Consider the following 26,766-nt stretch of genomic DNA (forward strand, 5'->3'; position numbering starts at 1 on the left):
GATAAGCACAAACATGAGCCTTATTAAATGCACTGAGGGTTCCTTAGGAGTGACTGACTTTCCTTGACCTCAAACACATGATGTTAAGTCTGCAACTGGGCAAATCAAACCATGCCAAAATCAGAAGTGATTAAACTGTGGCTTTAAACAACATAGCTGTCAAATTACCTGCTTAGTGAATCTGAAAATATGCTAACGAAGTATGCATAGCATATTAAAAAGGTATTAATCTTTGATAGAGCATGCCACTTTCCCCTGCATGAAAAGATTGTTTGACCAGAAACATTTACACTTAAATAGAAAATGCAGCTAACAGTGCAGAGCTGCTGTATAGTCAGGGGGTGGAGTTCTGATGCCCCTTTCTTGTGTACTGTGGGCCAGGCTAAATTAGATTATTCACCAGTTAACTCTGAGCATGCACACAAACCACCAAGCCTTGCATGCTGCCTCCAGACTTAAGCTGTTAAGTGAAGAACACTGTATTTTCTGATTCAAAACAGTATGGTTTTCAGAATTACTTTCGTAAGGAAGAAATAACTTTCACCACAGTTTTATTTAAGAAAAAGAAAGAAAACACCCCCCCCCCAAAAAAAAAAAAAAAACACCTGTCAGCAAAAAACCTGTCACAAACATTTTTTCAATGGAAAACTTCTTAGGTAAGCCTTTATTCTAATCTAAAATTATGGATTCCTAAGAAATTAATTTGAGAGATATCAGGAAGCCTGGTTGTTCAGTAAAAGAAATTAAGTTTCCAATTATCTTTAGCAGGTATCAAATAGCACAGTAAGTAATTATCTTGCAATTGCTACTTCTGTTTTTAAAACTTAGTTTTGTTTGTAAATTTGACTACTTGTTGAAGAACATTCTGACTTAAGTATTTTCTACAAATCTTAGTTTTAGTTGCAGAAGTTGTAGAATAACAAATATTTTTAATTCCATTAAAACTTGTAGCTTGTGTGGGAGGAGGAATTCCTTGGGAGACTGGATCATGTAGTCCACTGAACTGTTCTGCAAACTGTCTCACTATTGGAGGTTCCTTGTTGCTGCAATATTTGATTTGGAGCAAGGGACCTTGAAAATTTCGATTTTGAGAGTTAATAGCCACAGAAACATGGGTTTTATCCTCTGGGCTAAATTCAAGTTTTGTGTTAGCTTGTATCACCCCACTGCAGTGTACTGGATTAAGGTCACAGCTGGAATTTAACCACGTGGCTGAAATGTGCTTTGATTGTTGACAACGTCTTCTATTCTCATTCTCAAGCTCATATTACTGTGCACATCACCTTCCGTGAAATAAAGCTCCAGAATTATAGTGCAGGTTTGTTCTGGAGAACTGGATTAAAGCAGGGCTTTTATAACCACAAAGGAAGACATGGAGGTAGAATGTAACTTTAGTAATTTTTTGCTGGTGTCACTCATTGTCAGTGCTCAGCCTTATTCTACAATAGGTAGTATTGCTTGGTTGCAAATATGCTGTCTTCAAAGGGTAGTTTAGGGCCAGGGCATCTCTGCTGTAATTGTCAGCACTTCTAAAGGCTGACAGCTTACTAACTGTAGTCCTCAGAGGGGTGATTGCATTCAGGAAGTAGTAAAAATGGACCACATGACAGAAACAACTGCATATTTCTTGGACCAGGGGCAAAGCTGGGAGTGCTTGTAAATCCCTGTGGAGAGAGAGAGAGAGAGAGAGAGGCACCTTGGAAAATGTCCTGAGACTTGGTTGTTTAAAAAGTGGGCCTGGTGGATGGAATTGGAAAGCTATTGTGGAGCAGTTGCTGCTGGAAATGGAAGTTAAAGGGAAAAAAACCTCCTTTGCAACTTGAAGAGGAAAACTTCAGGGAAACTGGGCTTCAAGGAGAGATGCAGTGTAGAAGTCTCTAGGAGAATGATAAGCCACCTCATGAACCTGAAGAAGGCTACTGTGTTTTTGTAAGGGTAGGTTTGACTCCCTTGTAGTGGAACACCCCCCACCCCCACCCCCCCCCCCCCCCCCCCCCCCAAAATTGCTAAGGTCCTGGTTTTTTTACACTGGCCCTCTTTGCAGCTCATTGTATTGCAGGTGTTATTTCCCTCCACCTCTGAAATTAACATCTCTTTTATTGTCCCAGAATTGTAATGGCTGTGCAGGTAAGCATGGCTAGGTGTCCCTTTGTTCCCTGAAGCCTGATTTGTGTGAAGGATTCTAGCAGCAAGTGACCTGTCAGTTCAACTGAACCACGGTGGTCAAGGCAGAAAGTTCTTCAGGCACATTTCCCTGCAGATATAGCTATTAATGTTATGTGTTTTATGTTATCTTGATTTTGTTGTAAATGGCATCCTATTGGTTTTTAAAATCTACTTGGTAATAGTTGAATGGCAGCCTTATACACACTTCCTTTGTACAGCAGCAGTTCCTTTAAACTTCTATTTTTAGTGTGTCAGTATTACCTGCAGATGACTTTTTTTTTTTTCATTTGTTGAATGTCCTCTCTGCTGCCTGTGTCACAAACAGGTTAGGATTGTAATGATTATACACATTATACTTATATGGCTAGGGAAAATCATTGAAGAAAAAAGTGAAATCTTCACTTTTGTTGTTTTTCTTCCATCTTTTTTTACTGCTTTCCCTGTGACTAGAATTTCAGTATCATAGTTAAAGTAATTCAGTCACTTGAAGGCATGTGTGTCCTTTGGATAGAAGATGTAAAAGCTCAGAGACACAGACTGTCCATCATAAGGCTTTTTACTTGCTTCCCCAACTATCTGGTTGCTGTGAAAAATCTTTTTTGCTGCTTGGATTTCTTAAGCCTTCATTTCTGGATCCATGTCCCTAAGGACTTTTGCAATCGGAGGAAACTACTATCTATCTTCCCAGATTTTTGTGCAGCTGCAAAGATACGAGGAGGTAGAACACAGTGCCAGAATAGGTGAGCCTTTTCTCAGTTGCACTGGGGAAGTTCTAGACAATTTTGGAGTTGTTTTCAGACTTAAGATACTGTATCCTTAGTGTTTTCCCTGAGACAGACAGACAGACACACACACACACAGAGCAATTCAGAAATGTTTCAGAAGAATTGGATATCCTGGAAGTGGTTACTTTCTGTTGATAAAACTTTGTTCCTCTGCGTATTGTGTGTGTTTCTTTAAGCTACACTGAGGTCATACTGCATTCAGTCTTCTGTTTAATCCTAGAGTGGTACTTCCAAGTATAAGACTTGATCTATCATCTTGCGTACCCTCAGACTGATGTGTCCCCTGTTGCTTTCTTGCCAAGAAAAACAGTTGCCCCTCCTAAATGCTTGCCAGTTGCAGGTTCAGAGCAACATGCCAAGTGTAAATATGCCAGTCCTGAAAGAGGGTTTGGCTTGGATGCTCTTGGCTAGAATTGCTTCCAAAAGCTTGTTGTCCATCTGTTCTTTCAGCTAAGTGCTGTCCAAGTAGCCAATAACACATAGTTGTAGAAGACTTGAGTGTTAAGCATTCATAAGAGCAGCTGGAGTGAAAGTCAATCCAGAAAACAGTTCTGAATGATCTCAAACTAAAATTTGATGTTAAAAGGTATTTTGCAGTTGTCTTTGTCTTGGATTAAATTGATAAAAAGGTAGTTAATTTCTAGAAGCACTTAAGTCTCTTTGAAGTGCCTGCTTTCAAGGTAGTAGCTCAAAAAAGCTTGCATACTATTTAAATGTGGCCTTGTTAATTGTGGTTTACCTGGTGGATAATTATTATCTAATACTGGTCTCAGTAATCACCGTATCTTTGAGCTGGGCTGCTCTGAATTTTTAGACCAGTTGGGATCTTTGCTTCTAGAGTATGCTATGACAGAAGTGGATTCTGTCACTTAAAGGCATGATGAGGAGCACTTAAAGGTTTTAATGATAAAATCCACATCATAACTGAAACGCAGATTTAGAAACGTAGTGATAAAGATGGAAGTTAAATTCTGACAGTGTCACTTGGCCTATTGACCTGCTAAATGTTACCTACCAAAACACAGTTGCATTGTATCACCAGTTTTCATGGACATGCTCACTTCCTCTGTTCATCCAGATGGCTTATGCATAGCTTTGTGCTAATCATGTACTTAATGTTAGTTCTTACTTTCCTGTCTATGACCAAAATTAATGTTCATAAGCAGGTGTTTTAGTTATTGAATTCAACAATCAGTTGTACTCTTAGTAGACTCCTGTATTTTAATTTTAAGGTCTGTGACTTTTGAGAGCAAAAACTGTCTGGGCAAAAGTTTCAGACTTTTTGTACCTATGACTAGTGTCCATTCTCTGATCACTAGGGTCAAGCTGGTAGCTGAGCCGTTATGTTGCTAGACCTTCAGATCTGAATGTTATACATCAACTTCATTTATCATTAACTTGTGCAGACCTGTGTTAGCTCTTGCTCTTGTTATATGACATAATTCACATATCTGGAACAGTGAGGTCAGTTGTCACCTATGTGCTAGCTTGGTCGTGATTATCAAATTTTGCTTGTAGTGCAAATTCTGAATGTAGTGCTTCAGATTTTTGGCAGAGGATGGCAAAAATGTTAGTGAGTATTATATGCAGCAAATCAATTTCCCAAATATTTCGCATGTGTTTCAAGTAGTCTGCAATACAAGTTTTATTTTGTGTTCGTCTTCCTTGTTAAATGGATTATTCTACCTAAAACTTGAATATGAGCTTTGTATACTTGGAGAATTAATACACAGGAAACATGTTTATTCTGGAGTGAGACTCTGGGATGAAAACCAGAGAGGCCGTAGCAGAGCTGTTAAGACAACTCAGCTGAGTTACAACAGTAATTTCTCCTTTCAAAATCTGGAAGCAATAAACACTTCAGATGTGCTTTCTGAATACAGTGGAATCAGTCCCTTGGCCAGACAGTGTATGAAAAAACCTTTGGAATTAACTTTGAATATCAACTCTGATATTCTGAAAATACTGAAATGCCATTATGCATGCTGGAGCTAAGAATGCAATGTTTTACCTCTTCCTTTCTAAAGCCTTAGTTATGTGCAGTCTGGTGTCACAGTGACCTGGTTCAAAAAGACCGGGTAGGAAAATTGCTTGATTTACTTGGGTTTTTTGGCTTCAGCTCCAGGACAATGAATGGAAAATCAGTGAAAATATATCTTTCTGGAGTCTCTGTTATTGAAAGTGTTAGGAGTCAGTCCACTCTGCCATACAAACAGCTTGACTTGTTGCTGAAATGTGGGTTTTTTTCATGTTTGCTTTTTTGTTTTTTTTCTTTTTTATTAACCCATGCCACCTTGCAGCTGTAGAGTGGCAACCATGCTAACTGCACTTCTCTGTGGCATGTAAAGGGCATTATCTGTATCTGCAGCAGCAGTGTTTCAGGTCTACAATCATGTTAAACAACTGAAACCAACTCTGAGTGGCTAAGATTGTTGAATACGTCATGTTTTTGAAGTATTTAAGTAGCTTATTTGACAGCAAAGGCAAACATTGCTTTCTCTCTAGCAAAATCCCTTGGGGTGACCTGATTTAATTTTCTTGACAAAGATTATGGAAGTCTGGGCTGGTATATGGAGGAAACCTATGGGAGCTAACTTCAAAGGTAAACCATAGTGAGGTAGGGAGATATGAAATTGAAGAATCTCCAGCATGGGGAGCAATTGAAAAAGATAGTATTTGGGCTTAGACAATCCATCTTCACAGTTGGAGGGTTGATGTGGTTCAAGTCCATTCAGTGCAGAAGTGTGATGGAGTTTTACTTGCTCCTTACCCTATTGAATAAATATAAATTATGTATATAAAGAAAACTTGGGCCACAACCACATAGCTAGAAGTAGTGAAAGTATCTTGAAAAGCATTACTTCATGTTCTCCTACATAGCTCGGTCACTATCTCAGTCCAGAAACACATGCTTGGAAAGCTTAGTCCTGACAAGATATCTCTCTTCCTTTTACTGGGAGGGGGGAGTGAGGATGAGGTTGGGCTTCTCATATGTTTGATTTCAAAAAAGAGTATAAATAGCATGTATTTCTTATGTATGTGTTTTTCAGTATTGTCCCTCCTTCCTCCCCCATTTAAATAGCCATTCCAGACAGTGTTCTCCCCTAGGACACAACGATTTGCTGTTCAACCTGTCTGTGAACACTGCAAAGCATCATTTTTGTTCTTTGGGGGACTTGAAGTGAAGCAATTAAAATGAGAGGAAGTGCTTGGGACTGAAAAATTATGTCTGTGGGAAGACCTTATGAAATTCAAAGCATGTTTTAATCAAAAAGAATTGATTTGGCAGCTGCATAGTTAAAGATGTGCTGGTTTTTTCTTGAATGTTAACTTAATGTTCTCCAGGACAAATTAGGTGGAAAGAGAACTGCTTTATGCATATCTGGTATAGTGTACGACAGTTAGGTGTATACTCTGTAGAAGTACTAAGTTCTCAATCACTGAGGAACTCTAATAAGTAGTAGTGATTAAAACTACCTTTTAAATCCTCCCCCCCCCGCCCCATCCTATCAAAAGACTTACACCTCCTACAAGAAAACAAATCCTTAAGACAGGAGGTAGTCACTCAGCTTCTTAATCTGTTTGATGCGGCTTCACTCACTTGCATCAGTCACTGAGCTGTTATTTGGAGAGGAAAGGACATTGAAAGTAATTTAGAAATCATAGGTTGCTAAGGTTGAAATACCGTATAGGAAACTTGATACCAAGTCATTTTACTGGGAAGATGAGCTTCGAGCTTATAAGAAAATGAAAAGGTACTGTCTTGGAAATTCTCACAAAACTTCATTACTGGTAATTTGCTCTGAGGAGCACATTTCTTCCTCTGGAGACATCTAGAACTTGCTGATGACAGTGGGCTCACTTTGAGCTAGAAGAAGAGTGTCTGTGGGTCAGGAAGTACTTCAGTTCTAGTCAATCGCATTCACTCTGGGTAATTTTTAATGCCAGTTGTTTTTGATCTCAACTTATACAGTCTTAAGAGCATGACTGGAGTGACAACCTCTGTTGATGGAAGATGTCCATGGGCCTCAGGTGGCTGCTTATGATCACATTTTGGATTCCTCACATCTATTTAAAGCATGCACACTAGTTGAATTAGCAGTTGCTGTTTATAGAAAACAGTTTTGTGTTTACTTTTTTTGTTACTGATTACTGAGGTGGTGGTAGACTAAAACAAATTAATTTTCGAGTACATAACGTTTCTTTTTTCATCTTACTAGAATAAACTTAAGAAAATTACTTCCTGGAGGTGAAAGTTTGAGCTTTGTTTTTGTATGTGTTTAGACAAATGTATAGAGGGAAAAGATATGTAATACTGACATGGAGAACACCTGCATAGTTTGCATAGCAGAAATAAGTGTGGAGACTTCTTGAAATTTTAGCTCTTCCAATTCTAGTGTGATGTGAAACTCGGATAGTAAATGATATCATGGTGTGCCCCCTAATTATCTGGGGTAGTCTGATCTCCAGAAGTAGATAACATTATCTACAAAGGCTGGTTTTGTAGGGAGAAATTGAGAGAGAGAACTGTATTTACCACTGAATTTTGAAAATCAGACTTTTTTGATGAGGGAATTCATTTCAATTCCAAGACTTGTAAGTAGTCACAACAATTACAAACAAGTGGTGTTGTCATACTATAAGTTACAGAGCTATAATGGTAAACATTCAGAAGAAGCTGTAACTTGCTTTCTAGAACTACATTTTGGTACCTGATTGCCCTGGACAGCCCTCTGCTTGTGTGGTCTGTCAGAAGACAGTTTTCATTTGTGTAGTTTGAAAGCAAATTGTAAGAATACTTTCAAGATGTCTTGATAAATTAATGGCCTTTCACTGAGATTTTTTTTTTTTTTTTTGCATTTTTGAGACATTGTATCTCAAGCTGTGAAGTCTAAAGATCAGGCATGGTATGGGAATTGAGATTTTAAGAATAGTTTTCTGGAGCAGAAGAATGGAGTAGAGGAATGAATCAATTACATAGTCATTACTTGAATTTGAGCACCTCTGTGGAGTTTGTTAGCAGGTTGGTATATCTTGACATAAATTTTCTCAGTACAGCAAAATCCAATACTGTGTTTGACTCCACATTCTTCCCTTCTTCAGCACTCTGAATTTGGCAGCATAGGTCTATGTACTGGCAGCTCTTCAGAAATACATGCGGTTTTAACAGCTGAATGATAGCTAAAATTGTGTTCCTGGAATTTTGACTGTTGAATTTCCTAGGCACAAAATACTAACATGAATAAAGTATTCTAGTAAGAAGGAACTAAAGTTGTGACTGACTTTTGTTCTGGAAATACCTAAATCATATGAATAGAGATTGTAATATTACAGTGTATATAATGCAAAATACAGTGAGACTTTTAACTCTCTGCTTTATAATATGAGGTTTTCAAGGTAAGAAGTTATAACCATGGGCAAAACCAACTTAAAGTTTTTGTTTTGAAATAGGAGAAACAGTAGGTACACCTGCTGGTGAGTACTCTAAAAACTTACCTCCCCCAGAATGGTTCACGGGATATTCTCCACATTCTCTTTGTGGCTTAAGGCAGGTATTCCAGAGTTCTGTCTTTTCCTAACTGCTGATTGGGTTTTCAAGTTGGGGTTTACCTCAGATGCAATAGAATTCTTCCTGTTGGAAACTTCTAGCCTTGACTGTGTTGAAGATGCTGGGTGTGCTGTCCTCCTGTGATAGTGTGAAGACCTCCTAGCTAAAGCCATTATAAGCTCTGTAAGAAGCCCATGTGTGTTTGCATGTCTAAAGTAATAACAACCTATATTGCACATATGTGTGTGTGTGTATGTGTATAGAGTTGGCCCAGAGTCATTTGTCTCCACATCTCAGCATAGTTGCTTTTTCTTTGATAACCATCTTTCATTCTGAGGAGGTCTAGGACCTATTCTGTTTGGAGATTCTCTGTAATGCACACAGACCTGGACGAGATGATACATCAAAGGTTTGTTGGCATACTAACAAGATTGGGCAGGATTTAAGTTTGTTCTGTTTTGGTGAGTTTGGATCATTTTGGTTTGAGTTCAAAATAATTCCTCTTTCCAAACATTATAAATTTATATGGTAACATGAACTTTGGATATTTAGTATATTTGTGATTCAGTACACTTTTTTACTGTCAGGATAGTTAATGTTGCTTAAGGTAAGTATTTAATAATGTGGTCTGAAGATACAGAAATGTTACAAACCATGGCTCTTGAAAAAGAATCTCTTCATTCTAGTAAAACAGTGAGGATAACATAAAAATTAAAAATCCAAGTTTTATTTCTGTTGAAGTTGGTTTTCCAAGACCTTGTATCTGGAGTCTCTGAACCATTACTCTACTAACCCTTTGGATGCAAGCATAGAGCAGCCCAGCTTTCGAGGAATACGTCTGGAAAGCTGGCAAACTTCCTGTTAGTCATGCCAAAGAGGTAAATTGTATGCTTTGTCTGCTACAATGTAAATGGACCATAGTTCTGTTGTGAACAGATTTAGCTGGCAAATGTTATGCTAAATATAGACAGCTTGAGAATTACACCATTAGAATGGGACGTGTCCTGTCTTGGTAATATACTGTGAAGAAATTGTGCCAACAACAAAAACCTCATGGTGTTTTGGGGTTTTTTTTACTCTTTTGACCTGTCCCCTACAAGATTATTTTTATTATTTTATTGCTTATTCAGCTCATGCACTGACCCTGGACTTGAAATCTCAACTCCTAAAACTAACACTCATATTGCTAATGACTTTATTTGCACGTAGTTAGCCAAAATTGTATATGAATTTCATGTCATTATTCAAGATGGAAGTGTTCACATTACAGACAACCTCACAATTTGATTATAACCTTGTAGTATCTCTCAAAAGTGACGTATTTAAATTAATATTGGAAATGCAATAGATTTTTTTGTTTCACTTAGCTTAACTGTCAGGACTTGGAGCCAGCCACCTTTGTTACCCTTCCTGCAGGGATTTTAATGTAAGACCTGGATCTGGTGATAGTTTGATTTTATATGGGGTTAAAATCTACCATGCACATAGTCAAGCTATTTAAAATGTTCTTGTTAATGTATTTTCTTTAACTTTTTGAGAAGAAACATAGAAATGGTAGCCATTGTAATAGGCAGTCAGTCATTTTAATTGCCTAAGACTTTGGTTTCTTTCTAAATTGTTTTATGCTGTTAATTCCATTTTGATCCAACCGTCAGCCTACTCTAATTGGTGTTTTTTTGGTGAAAAAGGAGGTTAAATATGTTTTCCTGAAGAGGAAAGTTTGACTGGGGATTGGGAGTAAGGCCAGTGTTACATCATGGATTTTGATATGCCTTTCTTGGATGAGTAGCTTGAAGGGAAACGTGAACCTACTGTAAAAGATGCCTATTAGGAGAAATGTTTGAGGCCTGTGCGATTCATGACTTAACAATAAAGAAAAAGTAGACGTTCCCATATTTTTTTTTTATAGGAGTTACTTATGACAGCTGAATTTACTTTTTCATAAAGATGATGCAAATACACAGTTGTTTGTTTATATTGCCATAGAACTGCTGAGGTTCATTAGCTTCCACTGAACCAGTGAATCTTTGCAATGGATTGCTGAATAATTGATGCTCTAATGTATGTCAGCATAAATGAATGAGAAATCTGATTAATTTTGACCTGAGTACAAGTCCATATTTGGATATTCTGAGTGTATAGCATCACAGCATGGGAAGAAAATAGGCCCTATGCTGAGGAATTTCTTTCTGATACTATGGAGTTGTATTCACTGCTCAGGTGTTAGTGTCCACCAGAGAACTGCAACTGTTCTAAGCTACACTTTCTGTTCTCATGAAATATAGGCTTAACGTCTTGTTTACAGTTGTTAAACTGCTTACAATTTGGTTGGAAATAAAGGATAACGTTAGCGTAGATTCCAAATCATAAAAGGTCAGAAATTACAGATAGTGTGAATGGTACCCTGAGTAAAGTGCCAGGTACTCATTTTTGAAGACCAGTTATTTCACATCACTACCTGTCATTTTGAATTACTTTGTATTGTATCACATGATTGAAAATTATGTATTTAGCTCTGTTTTTAACAGACTATATTCTATGCTCAAATCTAGAACCAGAGATTTTATAATAAATTAAGAACCGTTGATGATGGCTGTAGTTAACTCCTTGCAGACATTGCAAGTCTGGCATACTTAATAGTGGTTGATACTTGTCATTCTCTGGACACTTCCTGTAGTAGTACTCGGAGGGTGAGTGTCGTTCACATCATGACAGAAGGATAGGTGGGTTTGACATGTGGCACCTTTCTAGGGCATGCTTTCTTAGGAGGGCAGTAAAGCATGACTGCCTTGTACTTCAGATCACTCCTGTGAATCAATCAAACTTACTTTCTGTCAAAGGAAAGGCATTGCAATTTGATGCCAGGATGACATACTGTTCCGGGCAAACATGTTTCAAAGATCTTACCAAGCGTGACTGAATGTGAATATTTGCTGTAGCTTTTTCTGTAGTAGTAGTAATGATAATAATAAAAAAAATTGAAATAAGTCACCATTTAACTTTTGGTAAACCTTCTTTGCCTGCCTTAAAAGGAGTAACAATTCACATTAAACAAGATTTTGTCTTTCTACTAGACAACAAAATTGGAACCTTTTTTTTTTCTAACTTGCATAGAGAGGAAGCTGGAGTTCAGAATAAATTTAGAGTAATAACTGCTCCTTTGTGGAAAACTATCTACTGCTCTTGAAGAGCCCGGAACAGGAGGAAAGTAGTATTTGCCTGACAAAAACTTCAAATAAATGTCTTCCTGTGTTTTCATTAATCTCTTATATTAATCACAGAAAGTTGGCTCAGCCTCATAATGTAAGAGATCTGAGACTTACATAATTTTGAAAACATGGCAGAGTATAGTTGACTATAAATGATCACAACAGGCACTTTTTTCTGCTGTATACAAACATGCAGCCTTGACAAGAAATTAATGGCAGTAAATGCAGAATTTCTGGGTTTGTGTGCAGTGTTCTTCTGTTTACTTTCTACAGCTAGAAAAGCTTGCTGGTTTCAAGGTAGTGCAATGCCTAAAACTTGAAAAATCAGTAGCTGACACCTGGCTGCAGGCATAACGGAGGCTTTAGTCTCATAATTTAATAACTTTTTCTCATTAACCAATGGTTGTGGTATGATCGTTCAATGTTTCATGGTTAGTGTAGTTACAGTATCTTAGAGGAATGTTTATATAAAATGTTTAAACCTTTATTGTAATGGCTTTTGGTAATGAAGTGTTACCTAGATTAAAACCTAACAAAAACCATTTTCAAAGTTTTTAAAATGAGAGCTTCTTCAAGTAGTGTCAGGCTAAGATTTCTATTAGCTCTTTGTTAGACCCTGTGAATAATGGTTCGCAGTATATAGAAGGGTATGACTCTCTTCCTCTGGTTGTGTTACTGTGATGGGCTCTTCATGCACTTGTCCTGGCATGGAGTGCACATACCCACATGCTTGATCTCAGAACACCCTGCTGGATACCCCTGATTCCTGGCCATTGCTGCTGTGTAACTTACCTTAGTGGAGCCAGTCTGCCCTCAAGAAAGGAAAGCCTGGGCATAATTGCAGTTAGTCTGTGGGTTTATCCAAGGTGTGTAAACTCAGTGTGTTGCTAATCCATCTAGTTTTGTGTGTGCTATGCCATGCTTTAGGAGGAGGTAGCATATATGTTCTCAGAAATCACCTGCAAAAATATGGTTGTTGGTTACAAGAATATTTAATGTGGTAAATGCCAGAAATTGCTTTGATTGAAAAATCCTATATTGATGTACTACACAAAAATATTACCATCGGTTTTTAATGTCAATTTGATAAGTAGAGTTGTATGTCATCTCAGTTTTACTTAGGCTTTTGGCTGTTTCCAGTCAATGTTCAGACAATCTTAAAGTTACTGTAGCTCTCAAGGATATTTTTGGTGGTGTCTTATCCCACCATTTCTTCACTTAAGATGTGTCCCAGTGCTATTGAGCTGAATACTGCCTTAGTCTTGAAAGAGAACCTGAAATGCGTGTTACTTGGCGCTTCCAAATAGTCTTAACTGACTTCAGTTTGTAGTATTTTTTTCTTAACGTTTTATGATCTTGTTAGCAGTAGGCCTGATGTTGCATGAATGCTACATTTGTTAGCAGAAGGTAACTCAACATTTTTGCATGAATAGGAATGGGAAATCAAGGTCTAGGAGCCTGGTTGCAGCCTTTGTTGCAAGGCAAAATTCTGAACGATACTTCTTCAGTGTTTGTGTCTGTGGTTTTTATATAAAGTGGCGAAGATCCTTCTCTGTAAAGATAGAAATCATGTCAAGCATTGCATCAAAAAGAAACTTTGTATTATAACAGAATTAGGTTTCACGAATTATTCCTCCGATATACTCACGTCCTACTTAAATTGTGTTTGTACTAGCACACTCTGAAGCTATCTTTTCTGTACTATATGAGTTCTTATATTAGAATATAGGAACTGATCTGTACTGGTCCCTGGGTCATCTTTGCACAGTGAAGATGCTTCCTGCTTCACCTTCTAGGCTACCTGTTCATTGTACAGAGTTGACTAAAAGTAATTCTACTGCAAACTCTGCAATATTGTTAAACACTCATTGAGTGCAGTGTGTCCTACCTAAGCCTGTTGCAGACCCTCCCATGTGAGTCTATGTAGCAGTGAGAGCGTGTTCTCAGAATGTTGTTTTACAGAATGCATCTTGTTTGTTGTGCTGATTAGGGATTAGAGAGATGTCAGAAGAAGAGAACAGAGGAAACACTTAAAAGGAGGATAGGAGCTGTATTCTTGTGGGTATTTTTAGTATATGGATATGAAATCCAAATTCAGGACGTAAAGGAATCAAAGTAGTAAGTTATTGAGAAGAGTTTTGAAGGGAGGTGGGAATCTGCTTTTGCATATAGTTTCAGGACTGTATCAGGTCCTGTTGAATATGTTCTTTATAGTGTACTGTGAGTGGCTGCATGGACTATATTTCTCCATGCTCTCCTTTAAATGTTTGGTGGAATTCAGCCCTATTTTATAGGGATGGGACTTGTAGCATATTTCATATCCTTGTAGTAATTTACTCTTGTTCTCTTTAACAAAATAACAAAAGAAGACGGATAAGTGGAGGAACTAAGAATTCAAAGAAGTCACACACTACAAAATGCGTAAATTAGTACCAGCTTAAAATGGCCATTCGATGCCTTTATTGTGTGCAAGGAACATAAAGTTTGAAGCATGGAACATACATCACATAACTACACTTCCCACTCTCTTCAGAAAAAGAAAAAGGAACTATTCTCCTGTTTATAGCTCAAAATATTAAGTTATTAGCAGATTCATTTAGCAGGGGCGATACAGTAATGTGCTGATGAATGCCAACAGGATTAAAACATAGGAATCCATGCTTTGTGTAATGGACCATGTATTTTGATTTGCTTTTGGTTTTTACAGCAATGCTTGTCTAACAACAATAAGAAAATAATAATAATTAAAAAAATACTGGAAAAAACCCAAAGACACTACCACCACCCCCCCAACCCCAAAAAAAACCCCACAGTGTAGGAGAACGCACATGAACCCAATGGAAATACATGGGCAGAAATATTTTCCACGTTCAAAAAAAGTAGTATAAGAGGATGCTGGAATTTATCCTTGTAGTCTCAGTGAGCCTGTAATCCAAATGCTACTGAATTAAACTACATTATCACCAAGAATTTTGAGAATGCGGAATAGCTAGGAAATATCTATAAAGGGCAAAACTATAGTTTACCTCTAATTCACGGTGTAGGATTCTGCAATGGAATTGAGAAAGCACATTTTACTTCAGCGCTTTTCTTTATTCGATCTTTTTGTTCTATGAATAATATCACTAGCTTTTGAACCAAAAACACTTCACAGAAATGTAGCTGCAACTAAGAAAAAAAAAAAATAGGGGGGTGGGGTGAGGTGGGGCCTTATGCTGAAAAATACTCCAGATATTCAGAAAGGCCTGTTGAATTTTGTGTAAACTTCCAGGATTAGGTGCTTAGGCACTCATTGCTCCCACCCCACAGTAAGTTAAGAAAGTTAGTAAGTAGGCTTGTGCTGTAAACAAATCCAGGGTTCAGGGCAGCTGATTTGCTGACTGGGCTTTTGAGCAGTCGAGTTCCGTCTCTGACTACATTCCAGGAAGTGAGGACAATAGAATAAACAAACAGTGATTAATAGTTTTTAGGCTTTCTTTAGCTCCAATGAGTAAGTAAAAAAAATATATAGTTACTTCAGCAGTAATTTATCCACTTGAAAAACGCATGTTCTTTCCACAGTCACATTTGTTAAAGCTAGTCTTAAAATGTTATCATACTATAAGCAATTTTTGTTTTTCTCAGACTCCACAAGACACATTCATTTTTCTACTGTTAAATATTCAGATAACTGAAAATCTACTACTTTAAATGAAGCTTTAATTTTGAAACATGATATTCTACTCATTAGATTGTTCTGGTAGTATGTGCAAATGCATTGTTTTATTCCTTCCTTGATGTAAAATGTTAAGAGAGCAGTTCCTTCACCTCCTTCCTTCCCAGTCATGTTTCTGATTAACACTTACATGAGTAGATAGACCTCCTGATAAACTACAGAAAAATATTCTACTTCACCGTATTTGGTTTATAACTTGAAAACAAGAGACTTTTTTTTTTAAAGCAACAATTCTGTTATAGAACTGCATCTGAGAAGAGCAGATTTCAAAGCAGTTTCCCAACCGTTTAAATCACAGTGATCGTAAATGAACAGTGCATATTGAATTGGAAAATTTATTTGGGGACCTTTGTCAGGTGTGAATAGAAAGAAGCAATACTAGAATGGTCACTCCATTCTCTGCTACATCATGTTTTGTTGTCCCCTAAATGTGGTATGTTCTTTAGATGTTCATTTTTTGATACAAGTCCAGTAAGTGTGAGCCTTAACTGATGAAGGCTCTAAGTAAAGATGAAGATGCCTCCAGGTAGTACTCGGTGCTCTCAGAACCTGGGGATTTGCAAGGGCTTCTGATGTCTTTGTCAATAAAGGACTGACAATGAAGAAAGGTTTCAATGTTGCAAGTGACTGAAATACTTCACAATCATGTTTTAAACAAATTTTAGAAATCTAGAATATATGCAAGTATGGAGAAGTAAATAGTGGCTTCCAGGAAGCAGGATGGCTGGCGAATTCATTGGGCTGTACTGAACAGGACTTTGGCATGTTACTGTAATACAAATACTTGCATTACAGATTAATCCCTTATACACTGATACAGCTACGTAAGGGAATGCATTAGCTGTGCAGACATTCTGTGCACTGAACTTGCTTGAATCCTAACCTTAAATTTTAGCAGAAAATCCATGAGGTGCAGGCTGGTGGCACACCTTTTAATTAAACTTAATTGTACATTCTTTGTGCGTTACTGGAGACTTGGTAGACGTTGAAAAGTTGAAGAGTATGGATTAGGGGTCTAATTTCAAGGCAGCAAACTACTACAATGCCAATTTTAATGCAGATGCAGGTGATCTACTGGATGCTGAAATAATTGTCCTAATGTAGACTGCATTTACTCTGACCTGCAGAAAATCTGTTAACCTGCAGTTAATAGTTGTGTTGGCATAGAGCTGATGTTGCTTAAAAGTCTACTGAAAGGAAAAAAAAAAATCACTTTTTTTAACCAACCTAGACAAGAAGAACATCCTATGATGAATTTATTCTATCAGAAATGTTTTTGCCAGCTTTGGTTAAAATTTGCAAGAATTCTTTTATTGCTGTAGGCTTTTCTCAGATAAGAGGCATTCCTTGTTATGTAGCTGTATACATGTGTAGCTTTATTCTTTAACTTCCTGGTCTTTCTAAATTGATACATAAACTAGTTTCAAAATTGGATAGCTGTTGTGGGTCAGAACTTTATCTGAATTTCTTGGTTGCAGTGAGAGTGTTACAAGAGATCTAAAAGTGGGATAAAAGCCTTCCATAACTACAGTCTGCACACATGGAACACACACAGGCCTTTGCTAGCAGCAAGATCTAGGCCATCTTCTATTTGTCCAGACATATTATTGTGTTTGGAAAAGTGATCAATGTTGCAAACTTTGAGATACTTGGAGAAGGTAGTGTTTATTTCATAGCACTGTGGTGGTCGGGCTGGGGCGGCGAGGAGGATTGGGAATAGATAAATTGCAATTTATTTTGGTGTTCAAACTGATTTGCCCATCATCGTGAGATGAGTATTAAGTCTGTATGCTATATTAGCTTTTGTTTAGAGTAAAAATTAACAAATGATTGTAAGAATCCTAGGAAAAAAAAGAAAACAAAATCGAAAAATCAATGCCTAAAACCACTCAAACAACAAAGCCCACCTCCTCAAAACAACCAAAACCTTGAAATAGTTTCTGACATCTTTTTAAAACAAAACAGAACTATTAATTCTATTTCTATTTTTCTGCAATCATACTCTCAGAAGGGGATTCACTGTGAAGGGAAATTGCCCGGAGAGGCTTGTGCTGCGTTCTTTTCTACTAAGTTACTCCACACAGAGACTGTAAACCATAGAAAAGCAGAGTTAATGCAAAATAGACGTCTTTGAGAGGTCAATGGGATTGTCTAATTTATGTTAACACACAGACGTGTGTGCAACGGTTTTGTTGACTAGACAATTTCAAGGTATTTGCCTGTATAAACTTAGAGTTCATTTATTAGGAGTTTTTAAGTGTGAGTAATTTGGAAGCCTGGATTGAATTTTATTTTCTTGAACTTGAAGCTATTCTTTTTGGCAATGCAAATTCTGACTCCCAAAGAGAAAAAGGAAACTTACAACTTCCTGAGTTGCTTCCTTCCCAGTGTGTTGGCAGAAGGTGCTTTAAAACTAGAAATTAATGGACTGGGGATAAGAAAGTAACTTGTTTGTATCTTGTGTTACAGATCTGGTTACTGGAAGCATTCCACATGGTCAAGCAGTACTTTCAGACAAGCTTATTTTCTATTAAAGGAAGTTTAATTTTGAGGTAAGGTTCTGTTTAATTTCCTTTGTTATGCATACAATGATATAAAAACTACAGTAATTAAAAACTGTTATCTGCTGCCTGTATATATTAGTGTAATATTTTCTTTAGAGAATGCATGAAATGTATACAGCTGTGGCTGTGTTTGTGAAGAGAGGAATGAAGCTGAAAAAGAAATGTTATGTATCAATATTGAAGCTCCAAGTAAACATTGAAATTAACAGTCAGGAGACTAACCTGACCATTACAGCTATCGACTATTTTTAAACAGTTTCCAGGGAGACTGGAGAATATGATCGTATAATAAATGAGTTCTCTAAGCCTTAGGAAAAAGGGCCATGCCTTTCATTGGTATGAGAACAAATAGCTGAGAAGATGATTTAACTTTGTTTTATCTTAATACATGTAGGAGAGGTAGCAAAAAGAACAAGGAAAAATCATTACTTTAACTTCACAGATATATTGCCATTTCTATATTGTAACGCTTTGTGAAGAGAATGTCACAAAGTGGTAAGACTGGCTTTCGGCAAAATGATGATAAACCTTGCTCCAGATTCTTAATGTGTTTGAGTTATTTTCACCTTGTACACATTGCTGTTCTGAATGTGTCTCTGGCTTTGACTGCTCATGTGGACATGGTGCTTGTAATACTAAAAGGTCGCTAGTGGAATTTTGTCCTGCTATTCTCTATATTTGAAAAATGTTTTTAGCGAACTTTAAAAGCAGCCTATAATTAAAACAGCATGTCAGCTTAGATATGTCTAAGGACAAGGTTAAATGAAGTAAAATCACTAAGAGTAAATAGTTATTTAGGATACATATTTCATCATAGGTACAAATCTTAAGACAAGGCTAGATGGTTAGCAACACTGTTTTGTTCCTGTTATTATAAAGCTAGAGCTAAATATTTACAGAGTATTCTTATAATCACGCCTGTCAGTGAGAACCTTGTAACTATTGTATTTTTAAGAATTAACACTGTATTAAGTCCTCTTTTGCAATGTCTCAGTTTTCCTCATTTAACTGATGCTGCTGTCAGATCACTGTTACCAATTGTGGTATCAGATAACATGACTAATGATCTTAATTAGCTTTTGATTTTAGAAATTTAAAAAAAAGAGTATTATCTCTTTGTGTAGTTAGACTAATTATGTATGGCTGTACAATTGATTGAACTGGATTGGTAACTACTTGCTAATCAGACAAAACAGGTGCTTTTGGGAATATTCTTGGTTTCTTAACCGTGAAAGGAGATTTCCCCCAGGAAACATTTTCAATTCATTCATGCTGGCCTGATTCAGGAATGAAATGTCTCAAAGTCCACAATGATTTCCCTCCTTTCTGTCAGCAGTATGTCAGTGCTGCTAGCTGTTGTATACGTAAGTGAATGGTAACTGGACTTGTACTCAAGAAATTCAGTGACCTCTTCACGTGGGATCTTGGTTAACTGATGGAACAATATCCCAGTAGTAGCAGAAAGTAACCATAGTCACTAGTGGAATCACTGCTAGTGAAGAATATGAATAGTAAGGAATGCTTCAAGCCCTTTTCTTCATGCATACACTGGAAGGAAAACAAAAGCTAAAATTTCTGAAAATTCTTTCAGTTGGCTTTAAATGTTATGTGATTGTCTTTGCAGAAATCCCATTCATGCAAAGACTTTTTGGAAATTAATGGCATGTGCCTACTTGGAATTCACTGACAAAAATGGCCAAGGAAGCTGATTTTTGCCTGTCTGCCATGATTCAGTGTTTTTTTTTCTGCATCAGGTAGTTCAGATATTAAGACATGAGAAACCTGATATTAAAGAAAACTTGCCCTTATACAGCTTTGAAAGGGTGGCTCACTTGTCAATATTGAATAAATTTGAAAAGCTACTTGTGTTTGTTGCTCTTGAGTAGGTTGGCTAGCAGTTCTTGGAGAAGAAAATCTTAACCTTTCTAAATTTAGTAAAAAGCCATATCAGTTTGTAAAACAACACAGCTAAACAACATGTTTGGACTGGATCGTAAGCAAAGTAAAACCTATTTATAAAAAAAGAAACAAACCAAAACAAAAACCAATGGAAAAAAAGCAAGGTATGTGTATCCAAATTGTTCTGTTTACTTTTTCTTTCATAAGTGGAAGACATCCTAAAATATTGTTATAGGAAAATGCACCTCCATGTCCTAATCCATATTATAACAACATGAGTTTTTAAAGGAGAAAAGTTAAAAAAAAAAACAAAACCCAACAAAAACATGTTTTACTTGGAGATTAGCTCACCACAATATGCTGTTTCCTTCTATGAAATTGAAGAAAATGAAGTCACATTCATTTTGGTTTCTTTCACCATTTATGTTATTTTAATGGTGGTGATAGTTGAATAACTTTTTTTAAGCAATACTGATACCATGGTGCCCGAAATTATTATGGACTTATTCCAAAGATAAATATTTTGTGTCACCATGTAACTTCTGCTGCAGCCATTAGTCGTATAGGGCAAGCAGATCAGAATTAGGTCTTGTGCTGCAAGAATTCTTGAGTATTGCTCCCTTCCTTCTGAGTTTTTGTTTGGTTTGGATTTTTTTTTTTGTGGTGGTGGTGCATGGGGGGTGGTTTACATTAGTCACCCTTTTCTGTTGTGCAGTAACTGTAGTCTTCGTAAACCACATCACCACCAATGGTGAGCTGGTTTTAAGTCTCCATCCTCAATCACTGGATCAAGGGGATTTCCATGTACTGCATGTGTTGAATAGTCAAAGTCATCACCAGAGGATGGAAAGCTTTTTAATCTACTTTGCTTCTGTTCTGTGGACTAAAACTCTCAAAAAAGGCTTTGAGTTTCTAAGTACAAGAACATGCTGATGTGTACAATTTTAATTCTGGGAACTCCTGGACAGAAGATGAAAATGGTCAAAAGACTGTTGAATGACTGCTTTCTGAATTGCTGTATCAGAATTGGAGGAATTTGCTCAAGTGAGAATACAGTAAATTGTTTTTTTGTTAAAATGACTTATTCTGAGACATCTTTATCTTTTTTGTATGTGATCCAAACAAGAAATTACAACTTCTGGTTGATGCCATTATTTAGGAGGAATAAATAATCTGGTCAAAAGTGTTCTGACTCTCTTCAGGGTGAATGAAAAATCGTATTTAGTCTTGTTACTGTTATTAAAATAGCAGTGTGTAACTAACTTCTCTTTGAAATTTCCCATTCAACTCTCCTAAGTTTCTAGTGTTAAGATTATTGAGCCTTAGCAAAACATAACCGTCTTCTTGAATGTGAGAAACTTTTAAGTAATTTAAACTTAGTTTCACATACTTCAAGAAAAGTGTTGGGTAAATGCCTAGTGGAAGAAGGCATTGTTGAAGTCCTGTGCTGGTTCTGACAAAGAATTGGTGGGGAAGCGGAGTCTCTCGGCGGGAAGATGATCTAGGCAAATCAATGGCAGCATCCAAGTCTCTTTCCTGAACAGTGTCCTAAACCCTAAACAGACTGTTACTTACAGGTTTTGTTAATAGTGTCACTTCCATATTGAAGTTGCACTTAAAGCAACTGCTGTACCATGCTTTCCACAAGAAATGGGCACTCCAGTGAAGAATAGCTGTGATGCAGCACAGAATAAGCAAATATGAAACTGTGATAAAACTGAGATTCCTGCGAAAGCTGGATAGATTCCTGGTTTTAATATCTGGCTTGCTTGGTGATTTTTCAATATTTAATTTCAGTATTTTGGTGCTTTTTTTTTTCTCCTCATTTTGGGTGAAGTGTATGTTTTATACCAAGAGAATAGGATGCAAATAGAACTTGGAACTAAATAAATCTATTTGATGTTTTAATGCAAAATATGGGGTGGATTGGGAAATAGCGGTGTGGGGTTAGGTTGTAGTAGGCAAGAGAAGTGTTACACGAGAAACCATTTCACTCCTGTCTTGCCTAGTTGTTACAGTAAGGTACCTCTTAGAGGGAAAGGATTGGAGTTGCACAAGCAAATAAAATACAACAGCATAAAAGTACTTTTCCCTATAATGGAACATTTCTGTAAGAGTAAGAGGGATGTGGAAGGCTTGAAAAAGTAGGTCAATTAATCTCATGTTTATGCATAGGAATTCTAGTGTAGGTTTAAGTTGTGTAATGCTGGGTGAATGCTGTACATCATACAGATACAAAATATAAGATTTAGCACAATGCTTAATTCTAAATATGTTTAGATAAATATCTTGTAAAAATCAGTGATTCGTGGCATTTCTTAACTGTGGTAGTAGCCCCCCTGCCCCTCCAAAAAAACAGTGGGGTAATGCCACTAGTATCAGCAATTATACTGAAGTTTTACTTCAAATTTTTTCATTAAATATTTTCCTCTATATCCTTCTGCTGCTAGTCCATGGATAGGATTACTTCAAATTTTTGAAGTATTGCATTATTAATCAGACTGTAAATATGTAATTCAATATGAGCAATCCCGTGAGTATTCCATTGCAGCTGGAGTTGATTAACGATCCTGAGCCTGCATTAACTACAAGGAGGTTATATTTTAAATGCTTCATGTGTGTTGTTGAGGTCTTAAATTTACAGCTAAAGTAGTCAGCCATTCAGTCAGTGATCACAGTGGAGGGAGGAAGAGTAGGAGGAGGGCTTTGACATTGAGTGTGCTCATTGCACTGGACAACTTATTAGGGAACTGTGTATTCTCTTAAGTCCCTTTTCAACTAGAAACTTTCTCAATTATATGCAATGCTTAAAAGCCATGATGATTTTTAGGGATGTATGTGTGCATGTGCTTGTATCATACATGCACACAGAAATATGCTCTATTTATGTAACATTAGTGGTTTTGTGTGCACAAATCCCCCAAAATAAATAGTATATCAAGGCTAACTAGTACTTCTAAAACTGAGACTAGGTATATTATTAAACATGTTATTTACCATGTCATTCGCTTTAATACCTTTTTACTAACATACGTGGTTTTAAAAATAAAGCTGAGTTCTTTAATAGTTTGATTGTGAACATGCTATGTGTTTCTGCAGTTGTGGTTCATTTGTTCCTTTTCAGGTGGTAATAGATACCAAAATAGCTAACAGATCTGTATTAAGTATTGGCATAAACTCTTGCCCATATACATTGTGCTTTGTTGTTGCTACAGAAATAGTGTGCTTTGCACTGTGTGCAGAAGAAAAAACCTTGAGATCAGATAAGGATGGATATGGATTTCTATTTAGAAATACACTCCTCCTTGTGTTTTTATAGTATGAAGTTAGGGGGATGATGTTATAACATACTCTAGTTTTAAGTACAGGTTTATAACTCTGAATCTTCACAACATTAATAGCAGCTTGGGTTTAGGGATTCTGTTGGGCTTATTGTTCCTTTAAGCCAGGAATTTAAATACTTAAAAGAAAATAAACAGAGAATTTAATGTACGACATCAGGACCTTGTGAGAAGTCTTCTGTTTCTCGGAAGGGAAGTGCTGGTTCCAGATAAGGCCTGTTTGCTGGGTGGCAAGTTGAGCCTACATCTCATGACAAAGAGAATTCCATGATTCTGTAGCTACTTGAAGGTGGAGTGGTTTTACACAGTGATGGAAAGAATGAATCTCCCTTCACAGCTGTCTCCTCTGTTGTTATTTATCCAAGTATCATCTTATTTTCTGCCTTATCTTTCATGGATTTATTTTTGGAAGTTCCTGAAACTCACTGTAGAAGTCAGCAGTAAAAATGAAAGTTTTGGCACAGGAGTAAGAGCTGGAAACACCCTAGAAAGTATATACGAATGAAAACTAAATCAATTTGGCTGTGTGATGTTGTCTGCAGAAATTAACCTGAATTCTCCTCTGAAGATGGGAAATGCGAAACATGAATTTTAATATATTGGAGTGAAAAAGATATGTGTAGCTGTTGCTTTTAGGTCTTTTAAATAAGTTGCTGTAAAATAATTTTGTGACACCCCTCCACCCCCCCCTTTAAGGATGTTGTCTGAGAAGGAAGTATTTTTCAGATGCTTTTTTTTAGAATCATTGGTGAAACCCTGAAATTTCCAGCTGGGAAATCTTGTTGCCCTACTTATTGTAGCCTTCTTTAGCATAAGAACTTTTTTAATGGAAAATCTGTCTGCAGGTAGAAACCTACAGGGAGAATAAGTCAGTGTCTGTCCCCGACTTGCAGCTCAGTTGCTTGAATTGCAGGACCACTTCAAACACTTCAGACTATCTGCATTAAAGACGTTCCCCTGATTCCCACCTAAATAGCCATTAAATAAAAAATCTTTGGTCTTTGAGAGGGCTACTTGATGAGTATCTCCTAGGTAGCCAGAATGATAACTGTCAAAGGTTGATCTCAGCTGAAACAAGTGGAAGCCCTAGCTGGAACCTCACGTCTTTAGGTAGGAAATGATGTCTGTAGTTGTAAATTGGATCTCAGGTTGATTTCCCATTTGCTGCTGGCTATAATCAACAGAAGCGGGGACAATGAAGATTATCCCTCCTGCCTGTATTTGGAAAACAAGCTCTTCTCCTTTTTATGCAGTAACTTTTTTTTGTTGCCCTTTGGTCTTTTTGTGTACGTTGCAAAGGGTGGTGGCTTAAATCTTTTAGGAGGCTGTATGTAGTGCAGAATATTGGAATGAAATAGGAGTGATGTGTAATGGTCCAAGATGGTGTTGGTTCCTTTGTGGTCCTGTTTGATCTATGAATTGCTCTGCTAAACTGCATTCTCCATCAATGCTGTTGACCATCAGCTGAGGTGGAGGAGGTCCTGGTAGGTCATTTTTATTCTGAATTTAGAAACTCAGTTTTCTGGAGGGATGGTTTCTGTGGAGAAAGTACTCGGTAATCCTCTTCTGGATAGTGCAATGACAGTGGTAGCTGGAGTTCATGCATTTTGTTGTTATAAATTTATACTTATGTCACAAATACTAGTCTATCTAACATTGTGTCTTTTCAGTTGTGTATGTGCAAGTCCGTGTGTTCATATACATCTGTTCATACATACATATATATATCTATGTATGTAGGTGTAGAATGAGTGTGTTCTTCCATATATAGCACATATCTAGTATATTCCTGCTCTGCATGAGTAATGCATTTTAAGACACTTATGAGAGCTAATAGTTACGAGACACAAGAATCATCCAGTGTTTTAGGTACATCTTGAAATAGGCTTTGCTAAGAAAAATAATGGACTATCTGAATTCAGGCTCAAGCATTTGCCAAGTTGACTTGGAGCTTTTCAGTAAGATCACTGCCAGAGTCTCTTTCTGAGCACATTTGATGTAGGAGGAGGTTTGACCTTAGATTAGCACACAGTTGGCAGTGTGCTAGGCTAAGTATAATCTAATTGACACGTAATGTTTGCGCACACTGTTACACCCTGATAAAAGTTTAGCAGTGTTTTATGATCTCTGTCTCTGTTGTAGGAGTAGCAGCTGCTTTGGAGTTTGAACCTGGTCTCTTCAGAGATTTAGGTTTTTCTCAAGCTTAAACATGTTCAGAAATTTTCATAAGGATTACACCAATTTGTAATTTCCTTCCTTCCTTATCCAATAGTTGTGAGCTTTTTACCTTGGGGGTGTGGAGTACTCTTAAAGCTGGAGTGAAATGAATGCTGTGGTGATTGCTTGAAACATTCACTCTAATGTACATTAGCTTTCTCATGTGTCTCAATCTCTGTGTTCTCCTGTTTTGTTGCTCTGTCAGATGTTGATTAGTCAGGTGCAAGCGCACTGACTTTGCTTAGCTTTTCTGTTTTCATTAGTGTTGGTGATTCTGGTAGTTACTGAGCCTTCTGCATTCTGTTGCTGTAGGTCTTGTTCCTTTCCTAAGCTACTCTCTTTTTTTTTTTTTTTTTTTCCCTTCTCTTTATGCCTCTACATGTAGTACTCGAAGTTCTTTTGGCTAGCCATTCCCTGTTTCTTCTGTTGAAAAAAAAAAAAAAGTTATTACAAAAAAAAAATATATATAGTAATCAAAAATCACAGAGAATCCCGGTGTCTCTACCAGGAACCTGATGTTTAAAAAAGTCATTACAACTAGCATTCAGCTTTTGAGACGGTATGAAATGGTTAAATATTTTCCTCTTTCCTTCCCTTCTTCCTCCTCTGTTCAGTTTCTAGCATCAGTAAATAAAGGAGCATGCACTAAGCTCATTCAAGCTTGCTGCAATGCCATCTGCAAATCCATTGGTATTATAGATATTGTAAACTATGATTGGTGACTTGCATTCATAGTAAATCTTAAATAGGTGATTGAGGCTGGAAGAGCAGGAAAAGTTTTTTTTAGTGGCTATTTAAACGTATTGGAAGGAGACTGCATGATGGGTTGTTTTTCAATTTGACATGTTTTATGAATGCATCATTTGAGTTGTAAACTGCGTGTAAATTGTTGCATACATTTCCCCAGCATTTGCCAGGATACAATGAAATTATTGCAGTTCTGTGTGACCACCTTTCTAGTGCGGGATGTATGTTGGATTAGTACTGCATTCTTTGCTGACATGCAAATTTTTTGTTCATTTTTACTGTTTTTCTATAAACCTTCTTATCTCCATGGCATGGAAATTGATACAGAATGATGATTTATACAGAAACTCTGTTAATCTCATATTGACTCCAAATTGTGATTGCTTGTGAGCAAAAATTGTCTGGATAATACTACAGTAGATAGGATCGAGACCAGAGTATTTAACAGGTAGAAACATAACTGAATTAATTATAATTTAAATTTGTATGAGGTTCATCATGGAGGTGATGATTTAGATGTCAGCATGACTACCAGTTCTGTGTAGTTCTTCTGGGCTTACTTAAATAAATGGAAT

General features: G+C 36.9%; 1 protein-coding gene across 3 annotated transcripts in view; it reads left to right on the forward strand.

Annotated features, from left to right (window-relative positions):
* Nucleotides 1-26,766, forward strand: part of TLN2 (talin 2) — a 234,034-nt gene that overhangs the window by 80,545 nt on the left and 126,723 nt on the right. For all 3 annotated transcript variants that reach the window (XM_075045499.1, XM_075045498.1, XM_075045501.1), the window contains exon 2: nt 17,893-17,975. The gene's annotated coding sequence lies outside the window, so the exon portion shown is untranslated. The remainder of the gene's footprint in view (nt 1-17,892; nt 17,976-26,766) is intronic.

Source organism: Buteo buteo, chromosome 13, assembly GCF_964188355.1.
Source record: "Buteo buteo chromosome 13, bButBut1.hap1.1, whole genome shotgun sequence".
In the NCBI taxonomy this organism is placed as follows: domain Eukaryota; kingdom Metazoa; phylum Chordata; class Aves; order Accipitriformes; family Accipitridae; genus Buteo; species Buteo buteo.